Below are 11225 nucleotides of genomic sequence, written 5' to 3'. Positions count from 1 at the left end.
GGGGGGGTCGGAGGTCAGTAGTAAGTAAGGCAGGGGGGTCGGAGGTCAGTAGTAAGTAAGGCAGGGGGTCGGAGGTCAGTAGTAAGTAAGGCAGGGAGGTCAGTAGTAAGTAAGGCAGGGGGTCGGAGGTCAGTAGTAAGTAAGGCAGGGGGTCGGAGGTCAGTAGTAAGTAAGGCAGGGGGTCGGAGGTCAGTAGTAAGGCAGGGGGTCGGAGGTCAGTAGTAAGGCAGGGGGTCGGAGGTCAGTAGTAAGGCAGGGGGTCGGAGGTCAGTAGTAAGTAAGGCAGGGGGGTCGGAGGTCAGTAGTAAGTAAGGCAGGGAGGTCAGTAGTAAGTAAGGCAGGGGTCGGAGGTCAGTAGTAAGTAAGGCAGGGAGGTCAGTAGTAAGTAAGGCAGGGGTCAGAGGTCAGTAGTAAGGCAGGGGTCGGAGGTCAGTAGTAAGGCAGGGAGGTCAGTAGTAAGTAAGGCAGGGGTCGGAGGTCTGTATTAAGTAACGCAGGGGCCAGAGATCAGTAGTAAGTAACGCAGGATTTACAGGTCACTAGTAGGTAATTCAGAGTTCATTAGTATGTAAGGCATAGTTTAGATGTCAATAGAACGTAACAGAGAATAAAGGTTAGTAGTATGTAATGCAGAGTTCAGTAGTATGTAATCCAGAATGTAGAGGTCACTAGTAAGAAGTGCAGAGGTCAGTAGTAACACACAGTGCAGAGGTTGGTAGTTTGTAACTTGGGAGATCAGAATTATGTCATGCAGAGTAGTAGCTAGTAGGTGAGAGGAGCGGGGCCTCGAGCATGTGTAGTAGTTTCCCGGCGTGAAGCCGTAAGGCTGCACTGCCCTGCAATGGCGGCGGCAGCACCCAACAGATGGAAACATTGGCTGCAGTGCCGACATCGCTGGATTCCAGGACAGGTAAGTGTCTGATTATTAAAAGTCAGCAGCTGCAGTATGTGTACAGTATGTGTAGCTGCTGGCTTTTACATTTTTTTTTTTTTGGGGGCGGAACATCGCTTTAAGGGGTCAGCAATATGCAGAGATCAGTGGTAAATAACAGCATGCAGATGTCAGTGTTCAGCTCAGGTGTCAGTAATAAGTAGCGCAGGGGTCGGTAGCATGAAACGCGGAGGGGTTGTAGTATGTCACTTGGAAGTCAGAAGTCATAGAATTCAGAGGTCATTAGTAAGTACAGTAATGGGGTTCAGGCATCAGAAATAAGTAATGCAAAGTTCAGATGTCAGTAGTACCACTGAATTCAGTAACAGAGTTTAGAGGTCAGTAGTAATTTAATGCGGAGTTCAGGTGTCTGTAGTAAGTAGAGTTCAGAGGTCAGTAATAAGAAATGCAGGGGTCAGATGTCATTAGTATGTAATGATGATTCTAGATGTCTGTAATATATAATGCAGAGGTTAGTCGTATGCAATGCACAGTGCAGGGGTCAGACCTTCAATCCTACTGACCACCCCACTATGACCCTAGCTTTGGCTCTTGACCACTCTTGTTACCTTCAATCCTACTGACCACCCCAGTATGATCCTGGCCACTCTTGTTCCCTTTAATCCTACTGACTACCCTGGCATGACACTGGCTTTGGCTCCTAGCCACTCTTCCTACTGACCACCCTGGCATGACACTGGCTTTGGCTCCTGGCCACTCTTCCTACTGACCACCCCACTATGACCCTGCCTTTGGCTCCTGGCCACTCTTGTTATCTTCAATCCTACTGACCACCCTGCTATGACCCTGGCTTGGCTCCTGACCACCACTCCGATTTTCCTGCTGGCCATATCCTGCATCACCTCTCCCTACTGCGGGTGTCGGCATCCTCCCAGCTGCTGGGCCTGACCTGCTCTTCCACAGTGTCCCTTCTGAGACTCTCATCTTCCTGCCAGAGAGCTACCCTGCTGACCTTCAGAAGCAGCCAGCAGAGCACTGGTCTATCGACTTCCATGCCCCCTTGTACCTTGCACTCCCTGTCCCCACCTTCAGGGGTGTTCAGACCACAGCCATAAGGGAAGTCCCCTCTTCACTTCAGCCTCAAACCAGGTATGGGAGACATGGGCTGTCATGGTTGTCCTGTTCATAAATCACTTATCGTTCCAGCAGATCCCCATCTCCATTCACTTCCTACAGTTCATTCTGCTCTCCCAGTATCTCCCTTTGTAGCCACCCATTCAGATATATTGAGAGCAGAGAATCAACATGATGATGTGTGATAATCATAAGTAAAAGAACACATGCTTGGTATCCCTTTAGACAAGCATGTTCCTTCTTGCTGGTGCAGACTTTGTGAAAGAACTCATCCTTTGGTATCCCTTTAGATGAGCAAGTTTCTCCCTGCTGAACACTGAAGGGGCACAGACTTTATCTAAGCCCAAGTGAAAGAAAACATCCTTGGTATCCCTTTAGATGAGCATGTTCATCCCTGCTGGCCATTGGATGAAGCAGACTTTACCTGTTGCTGGATTACATTTTATCAGACCTGCCTCTAGAACAGTAATCAAGCAACTGATGGGCAGACTGCACAGCTAAAGTCTACAGCAAACGGTACCAATGGAGATTAGGTGGTCCAGCACCAGCCAATTGCCACCAAAAAAAAAAATATATATATATATGAAAACCTATCAAATAATACTTTAGAATAAAAAAACTGGGAAAAGGATTTTTTTCTTAGTGTTTAATACCAGTAGGTAAAAGTTCCACACGAATAAAACATCTTGTGAAGGGCTTATCGAAACAGCCCCATTGGCTAAACATGTAGAACGCTTTTTTTAATTTTTTTTTTTTAATTTAAATCAGCCATAACTGTAACATAATGACCACCTGCCTAATATTGGGTAGGTGCCCCTTCTGCAGCCAAAACAGCCCTGACCCGTCGAGGCATGGACTCCACTAAACCTCTGAAGGTACGCTGTGGTATCTGGCACCAAGCCGTCAGTAGCAGGTCCTTTAAGTCCTGTAAGTTACGAGGTGGAGGCTCCATGGATTGGACTTGTTTTTCCAGCACTTCCCACAGATGCTCGATTGGATTGAGATCTGGAGAATCAGGAGGCCAAGCCAACACCTCAAACTCGTCGTCGTGTTCCTCAAACCATTCCTGAACCATTTTTGCAGTGTGGGAGGGCGCATTGGCCTGCTGAAAAAGGCCACTGCCATCAGGGAACACGGTTTCCATGAAGGGGTGTACTTGGTCAGCAACAATGTTTAGGTAGGTGGTATTTCCATCCACATGAATGGCAGGACCCAAAGTTTCCCAGCAGAACATTGCCCAAAGCATCACACTGCCTCCACCGGCTCCTGAAGCCATCTCTTCCCCAGGTACACGACGCACACACGTCCGGTCATCCACATCATGTATAAAGAAACGCGTTTCATCAGACCAGGCCACCTTCTTCCATTGCTCCATGGTCCAGTTCTCATAGTTATGTGCCCATTGTAGGCGCCTTTGGCTGTAGGTCTGCATGGGCTCCCTGACCGATTTGCGTCTGCGCATCCCCATACGCAACAAACTGCGATGCACTGTGTGTTCTGACACTTTTCTACGAGAACCAGCATTCACTTTTTCAGCAATTTCGGATACGGAAGCTCCTCTATTGGATTGGACTACATCGGCCAGACTTTGCTCCTCCCCTCCACCAATGAGCCTTGGGCACCTATGACCCTGGCGCCAGTTGAACGGCTCTCCCTCCTGTGAGCACTTTTGGTAGATCCCAACCACTGCAGACGGGGAACATCCCACAAGAGCGGCAGTTTCTGCGATGCTCTGACCCAGTCGCCTGGCCATTACGATCTGACCCTTGTCAAAGTCGCTCAGATCCTTACCCTCGCCCATTTTTTTTTTCTGCTGTCAACACATCCGTCATAACCTGAAATGATAAATACACAATGATAAACTCCACCCAAACATTATATCAAACATAAGTCAGGTGGTGAATTTTACACCCAAAATGTAGGGCCCCCCTCACCGACGCGTTTTGTCTACAACGGACATCTTCAGGGAACAGCCATGAAACATATAACAAACATAAGTCTTTATGAACAGACAAGGAGTGACCCAAATGTCAGCATAATAATAGAAAAGGATTAGAGAATACACATGTGCATATCTTCCCCCTCCACCAATGAGCCTTCCATCCCCCACCTCCATTAATGAGCCTTTCCTCCCCCACCTCCACCAATGAGCCCTCCCTCCCCCACCTCCATCAATGAGCCTTCCCTCCCCCACCTCCATCAATGAGCCCTCCCTCCCCCACCTCCATCAATGAGCCTTCCCTCCCCCACCTCCATCAATGAGCCCTCCCTCCCCCACCTCTATCAATAAACCTTCCCTTCTCCACCTCCATCAATGAGCCTTCCCTCCCCCACCTCCATCAATGAGCCTTCCCTCCCCCACCTCCATCAATGAGCCTTCCCTCCACCAATGAGTCTTCCATCCCCCACCTCCATTAATGAGCCTTCCATCCCCCACCTCCATCAATGAGCCCTCCCTCCCCCACCTCCATCAATAAACCTTCCCTCCCCACCTCCATCAATGAGTCTTCCCTCTCCACCTCCATCAATGAGCCTTCCCTCTCCACCTCCATCAATGAGCCTTCCCTCCCCCACCTCCATCAATGAGTCTTTCTTCCCCCACCTCAATCAATGAGCCTTCCCTCTCCACCTCCATCAATGAGCCTTCCCTCTCCACCTCCATCAATGAGCCTTTCCTCCCCCACCTCCCTCAATGAGTCTTTCTTCCCCCACCTCCATCAATAAACCTTCCCTCCCCACCTCCATCAATGAGCCTTCCCTCCCCACCACCATCAATGAGCCTTCCCTCCCCACCACCATCAATGAGCCTTCCCTCCCCACCACCATCAATGAGCCTTCCCCTTCCCATCTCCATCAATGAGTCTTCCCTCCCCACCTCCATCCATGAGCCTTCCCTCCCCACCTCCACCAATGAGCCTTGCCTCCCCACCTCCACCAATGTGCCTTGCCTCCCCACCTCCATCAATGAGCCTTCCCTCCCCACCACCATCAATGAGCCTTCCCTCCCCACCACCATCAATGAGCCTTCCCTCCCCACCACCATCAATGAGCCTTCCCTCCCCACCTCCATCAATGAGCCTTCCTCCCACCACCATCAATGAGAGTTCCCTCCCCCACCTCCATCAATGAGCCTTCCCTCCCCACCTCCATCAATGTGCCTTCCCTCCCCACCTCCATCAATGAGCCTTCCCTCCCCACCTCCATCAATGAGCCTTCCCTCCCCACCTCCATCAATGAGCCTTCCCCCCGCCACCATCAATGAGCCTTCACCCCCACCTCCATCAATGAGCCTTCACCCCCACCTCCATCAATGAGCCTTCTGCCTTCCCCCCACCACCATCAATGAGCCTTGCCTCCCCACCTCCATCAATGAGCCTTCCCTCCCCACCTCCATCAATGAGCCTTCCCTCCCCACCTCCATCAATGAGCCTTCCCTCCCCCACCTCCATCAATGAGCCTTCCCTCCCCCACCTCCATCAATGAGCCTTCCCTCCCCCACCTCCATCAATAAACCTTCCCTCCCCACCTCCATCAATAAACCTTCCCTCCCCACCTCCATCAATGAGCCTTCCCTCCCCCACCTCCATCAATGAGCCTTCCCTCCCTCACCTCCATCAATGAGCCTTCCCTCCCCCACCTCCATCAATGAGCCTTCCCTCCCTCACCTCCATCAATGAGCCTTCCCTCCCACCTCCATCAATGAGCCTTCTGCCTTCCCCCCACCACCATCAATGAGCCTTGCCTCCCCACCTCCATCAATGAGCCTTCCCTCCCCACCTCCATCAATGAGCCTTCCCTCCCCACCTCCATCAATGAGCCTTCCCCCCGCCACCATCAATGAGCCTTCCCTCCCACCTCCATCAATGAGCCTTCTGCCTTCCCCCCACCACCATCAATGAGCCTTGCCTCCCCACCTCCATCAATGAGCCTTCCCTCCCCACCTCCATCAATGAGCCTTCCCTCCCCCACCTCCATCAATGAGCCTTCCCTCCCCCACCTCCATCAATGAGCCTTCCCTCCCCCACCTCCATCAATAAACCTTCCCTCCCCACCTCCATCAATAAACCTTCCCTCCCCACCTCCATCAATAAACCTTCCCTCCCCACCTCCATCAATGAGCCTTCCCTCCCCCACCTCCATCAATGAGCCTTCCCTCCCCCACCTCCATCAATGAGCCTTCCCTCCCTCACCTCCATCAATGAGCCTTCCCTCTCCACCTCCATCAATGAGCCCTCCCTCCCCCACCACTATCAATAAACCTTCACCTGGCGCGGGTGCGTGTCTCCAAAAGCAGACTGTGCGCTCGCTCAGGGCCGTGAACCCCCAAAGAGATCAAATACGGAGGAGTGTCCATGTCACCACTGTGCCAAATTAATATGAATTAAACTGCCTGCATTGGGGGGGGGGGGGGGAGGATGCACGGGACACCTGCTCACCCCTGTGCGGACAAACACCGCTTTTGCACAGCCGTACGCTACAGTGCACCCCCCATGTGATCAAGGCTATTGCAAAAACGATTGCAAACCGCGCTTCCAGGTTGCGGGAATCGCATAGATTATTGCACCCGTGATCGCACTGCTCTTGCGTAAACGTGCGCAGTTAGCCTTTCTTTCTGAATGGCACAACCCCTCCCCCCAACCTATCTCAGCCCCGCAGCGCGATAGCGGGTGTGCGGAAATCACATGATCAAAAAGACCACGCCGTTTCCCTACAGCCGCATTTTTACAAAACGGCGAACGCACCTTTCTTTGTGCGTTTCACGCGGCGCAGCCGTCCTTTTAAATAGGGTTGTCCCGATACCACTTTTTTAAGAACGAGTACCAGAGTACCGAACGTTTTTTTTCAAGTACTCGCTGATTACCGACACTTAATTTAATGTCATGTGACAGTAGCAAAGATGAGCACTGGTTATGCAGCACTGATTATGCAGCACTGATAGGTGGTACTGACTGATGGGTGGCACTGATAGGTGGCACTGACTGATGGCGGGCACTGATAGGTGGCACTGACTGATGGCGGGCACTGATTGGTGGCACTGACTGATGGAAGGCACTGATACGTGGCACTGACTAATGGCTGGCACTAATAGGTGGCACAGACTGATGGCTGGCACTGATAGGCGGCACTTATGGGGAATGATGGTCAGGCACTGAAACGAAGCACTGATTGGCAATTGCTGGCCTGGCAGAAGAAATGGAAGAGGAAGGATTTTGCCATGCTATATGATGAGAGGAAATCCTTTCTTTCCTCTCATCATTCCTGTAATTTAACATATAGTATATACCAGTGATGGCGAACCTTGGCACCCCAGATGTTTTGGAACTACATTTCCGATGATGCTCAACTACAATGCAGAGTGCATGAGCATCATGGGAAATGTAGTTCCAAAACATCTGGGGTGCCAAGGTTCGCCATCACTGGTATATACTATATGCTGCAACGCCCATCTTGGTACACCCAGCACTGGGCCATAGTAAGCCAGCAGCAGGCATTTTGTTACACCCAGCCCAAACTATATGGGCTGGGTGTAACAAGATGTCCTCTGCTGGATTACACTGCGGCCGAGTGCAGGGTGTACCAAGATGGGCGTTGTGGGGTTTAACCTCTGACGGAAACACGGAACGTCACTTCCTTTACCGAATGTCACAGATTTTGACGGAATATGTGGCTGAGCCCTGCCAGCTTACCCGTAGTTCCACGGCTGCCAGCCTGTTGACTCGCTCTCCACCCGCTGACTTCCGTCGCATTCCCAGGTATTGGATTAAACATCGGGAGCATTTGTGCGAGTACAAGCACTGATCCCCCCCTGTATTGAATTGTATTGTAAGTGTAATGTCTGCCCTCATGTTGTAAAGCGCTGCGCAAACTGTCGGCGCTATATAAACCCTGTATAATAATAATGATGATAATAATAATAATAATCATAGTACCGGTATCAGGACAACCTTACATTTAAATGAGCGGGCTGCTGTGCCCGAGCAAATGCGGGACGCACGGTGTGTGACCCGAAGACCCCAATCACTTTATTTTTTTTTTAATACGCACTTTCGCACATTTTTTTTTTATTTTCTTCTTGTATGTCTTTTGTGCAACAGCACAGAGCGCCCTATTCATGTGAACGGGATGCCCTAAAGCAGGAGAAGAGCACCAAAGAAGCTCCTGGAACGTTTTTCGTGGGGGGGCGCATCTTCTACCGCGAGAATGTCACACGAGGCGTACTGCATGCAAAAAATAAAAACACATTTCCTGGCTGTATTTGGGGTGTGGGGGGGGGGCATTAAACGTCAGCGGCACAGCGAGCACGACGCCCGTTTTTTATTTTTTGTTGTGCATTGCCTGGATGTGGACGCACCCGAAGGAACCAACGGCGTCTGTGCTCTCCGGGAACAATACGCAGAAGTGCGCGTTCCTGTAAATATGCAGTAAATGTCACACTTGTGGGGTGGGGGGGCATTGTTAATGGCACCGCAAGGGCAGCTAGAAAACACGTTTGTCGCACGCTGGGGGCGGCACCATAATAAATGCGCCAACAACAACAAAAAAGGCGAATCTATGCGATACATGAGGCGTGGACAAGGACTAAGTGTCTATGAGGGAAAAAAAAAAAAAAAAGGGAACCTTCATACCTTCTACACTGACAGAGAGGAGCTCCAGAATAACAAAAATATCACTGGAGCTCTCCGTCCTTCCATCCAGAGGGATCAGGGATCCCACCGGCCCATCCCATCCCGGAAGTGACATCACCTCTTGGAATAGGGCACGAAACGGGCTCTACTCCCCCAATAACAACCCCCTAACATGGGAGGGGGGGGTGGAGAAAGCAGGCTGATTCCCCGCAAACCCAGCGCCTTATCCACCGGGGCAGCCGCATCAATCGCCAAATGCGTTCCACCGTGCAACGCAAGCCGCCTCCCCTCCCGCCATCTTGCCCGGCGCACAGGGAGAAGGCGCGCGGCGCCCCGCGATGATGTCATCACGCAGCCTGTAAACATTGTACAGGGAAGCCCCGGGCCGTTGCCTGGCAACCGAGGCAAGGGGCAAGAAAACAAACAAAAAAACACGAAAAACAAAACAAAAAAACACAAATAAACAATTCGCAAATCAAATATAATATAATAAATTGAAATAAAAATACGATGACAGGTCTCCTTATCCCTTCAGAACCAAAGCAAGCCTTGACCCTTGCCCTCCGGGAAGATTTACCCGCTTAATAACCAGGCCACGTTTTGTGATAGGGCACTGGGTTCATTTAAAGAGGTTGTAAACCCTTTAGTCTGTCTTTTATCTATAGGTAAGCCTAGAATAAGTCTTACCTATAGTAAGGTGACCAGATTTTTAAAATGAAATCCGGGGACATACTTTTTTTTTTACTAGTAATGGCAGCAATCAGCGACTCATAGTGGGACTGCGATATTGCGGTGGACAAATCGGACACTAATGCCGCGTACACACAACCGGTTTTCCCGTCGGATTAAACTCAGAAGGTTTTTCCGACAGAGTTCCGACGGAGTTTCACTGAAACTGTCTTGCCTACACACGATCACACCAAAGTCCAACCGTCTAGAACGCAGTGATGTACAACACGTACGACGGGATTAGAAAAAGGAAGTTCAATAGCCAGAAGCCAATAGCTGCCATCACGTACTTGCTTCAGAGCATGCACCGTTTTTGGTCCGTCGGAACAGCATACAGACGAGCGCTTTTCCCGATTTGGTTCAGTCGGAAATTTTTAGAACATGTTCTATTTCTAGGTCCGTCAGAATTTTCGAAAAAAAAAAGTCAGATGAGGCACACACACATGATCGGAAAATCAGATGAAAAGATTCTGTCAGACTTTTTCTGTCTGACATTCCGCTCGTGTGTACGCGCCATTAGTGACACTTCTAAAAATATGTACTAATGACACCGACTGGGAAAGGAATAACCTCTAGGGCAATCAATGGGTTAAATGTGTGCCTAACAAGTGTTTCTCACTGTGGGGGGAGGTGCTTTTACTAAGGGAAGACATAGATCCCTGTACCTGCTTTGCAGGAACGCAAGATCAATGTCTTCCATACTGACAGAATGGCGAACTACCTTGTTTACATAGGCAGACCACTAGACGAGTCCACCGGATCCACTGATTGGCTCTGACACCCAGAAATGCAGGATCACGTATATACGTGATCCTGCGCAGCACGACGGCCCTGTAGCAGTAAATCTGCTATCAGGCAATCGTAAACTGGTTAAGATCATCAGCATTATGATAACTCACAGGCAGGGGGCGCTCTATCATGGCTCTGGCTGGCTCTGTCACAGTGTGTCACATAACATGGCTGCTGGGTGCTGATTGTGTTAACTTCTGACCACTAAGTGGTGCTGCCTGTTAGTTTTGATACCATCCATTATGCCAGAGAGACAGGCACAGTGCAATGTAGTCTATTTACAGACACCCCCAAAGCTCACCTATGTTGAAGCCTTGAAGGCACTGGCAGCCCCACGATTGGATCTGCTTCCCCTCTATTCCTGCTGCGAACTAAGCTCTGCAATGGATCATCTGCAGGAAGCGGCACGTCAGCCGGGTCCATGGCTGATTAAACTGTCAGGTCACCTTGAGGTGAGGTGACAGATGCACCGCAAGGTTGTGGACCCTATGGCTGACTGCTGCGGATGGGAGACAGATCCCACCGGGGTTAGAGCGTAAGATTCCCTGGGGCGCGGAGTCTAAGAGCCAGCAGATGTTCACCAGAGCCTCGAGTGGTGAGGATGGACTTGGCTGCAACTGGCTCCAGGTCGCGACCCCCAGGGTCCCCCAGCTCACACCCACAGTAGGCAACAGGAGGATAGGGATGGTGAGGGACAAAGCCAAGGTCGGGGCCACAAGAAGACAGGAATAGTCAGGGACACGCCAAAAGGTCAGGATCACAGGCAAACAGGGATAGTCAAAGACACGCCAAAGTCGGTAACAGAACAACAGAAGAGCACATGGCAGGTAAGAGGAAGCTAAACACACAAAGGAATACACAATGGTTGATCAGCACGGTTGGCTTGCAATGCACAGGTTAATATAAGGTTCCCTGATAGGGCCTGGGGTGGAGCCATGCTTAGAGGAGAGGTTATAAAAACCACCAGGTGGAAGTGGCTGGCCTCTTAGTCTGAACACATGAGGGGAGGTAAGCAAACAGGAAGATCACTGCATAACCATGACAAGCTGTAGGCG

This window comes from Lithobates pipiens, unplaced genomic scaffold, assembly GCF_037356315.1.
Source record: "Lithobates pipiens isolate NorthernLeopardFrog02 unplaced genomic scaffold, aLitPip1_a1.2 Scaffold_56, whole genome shotgun sequence".
Lineage (NCBI taxonomy): Eukaryota > Metazoa > Chordata > Amphibia > Anura > Ranidae > Lithobates > Lithobates pipiens.
This window is presented reverse-complemented; position numbering follows the sequence as displayed.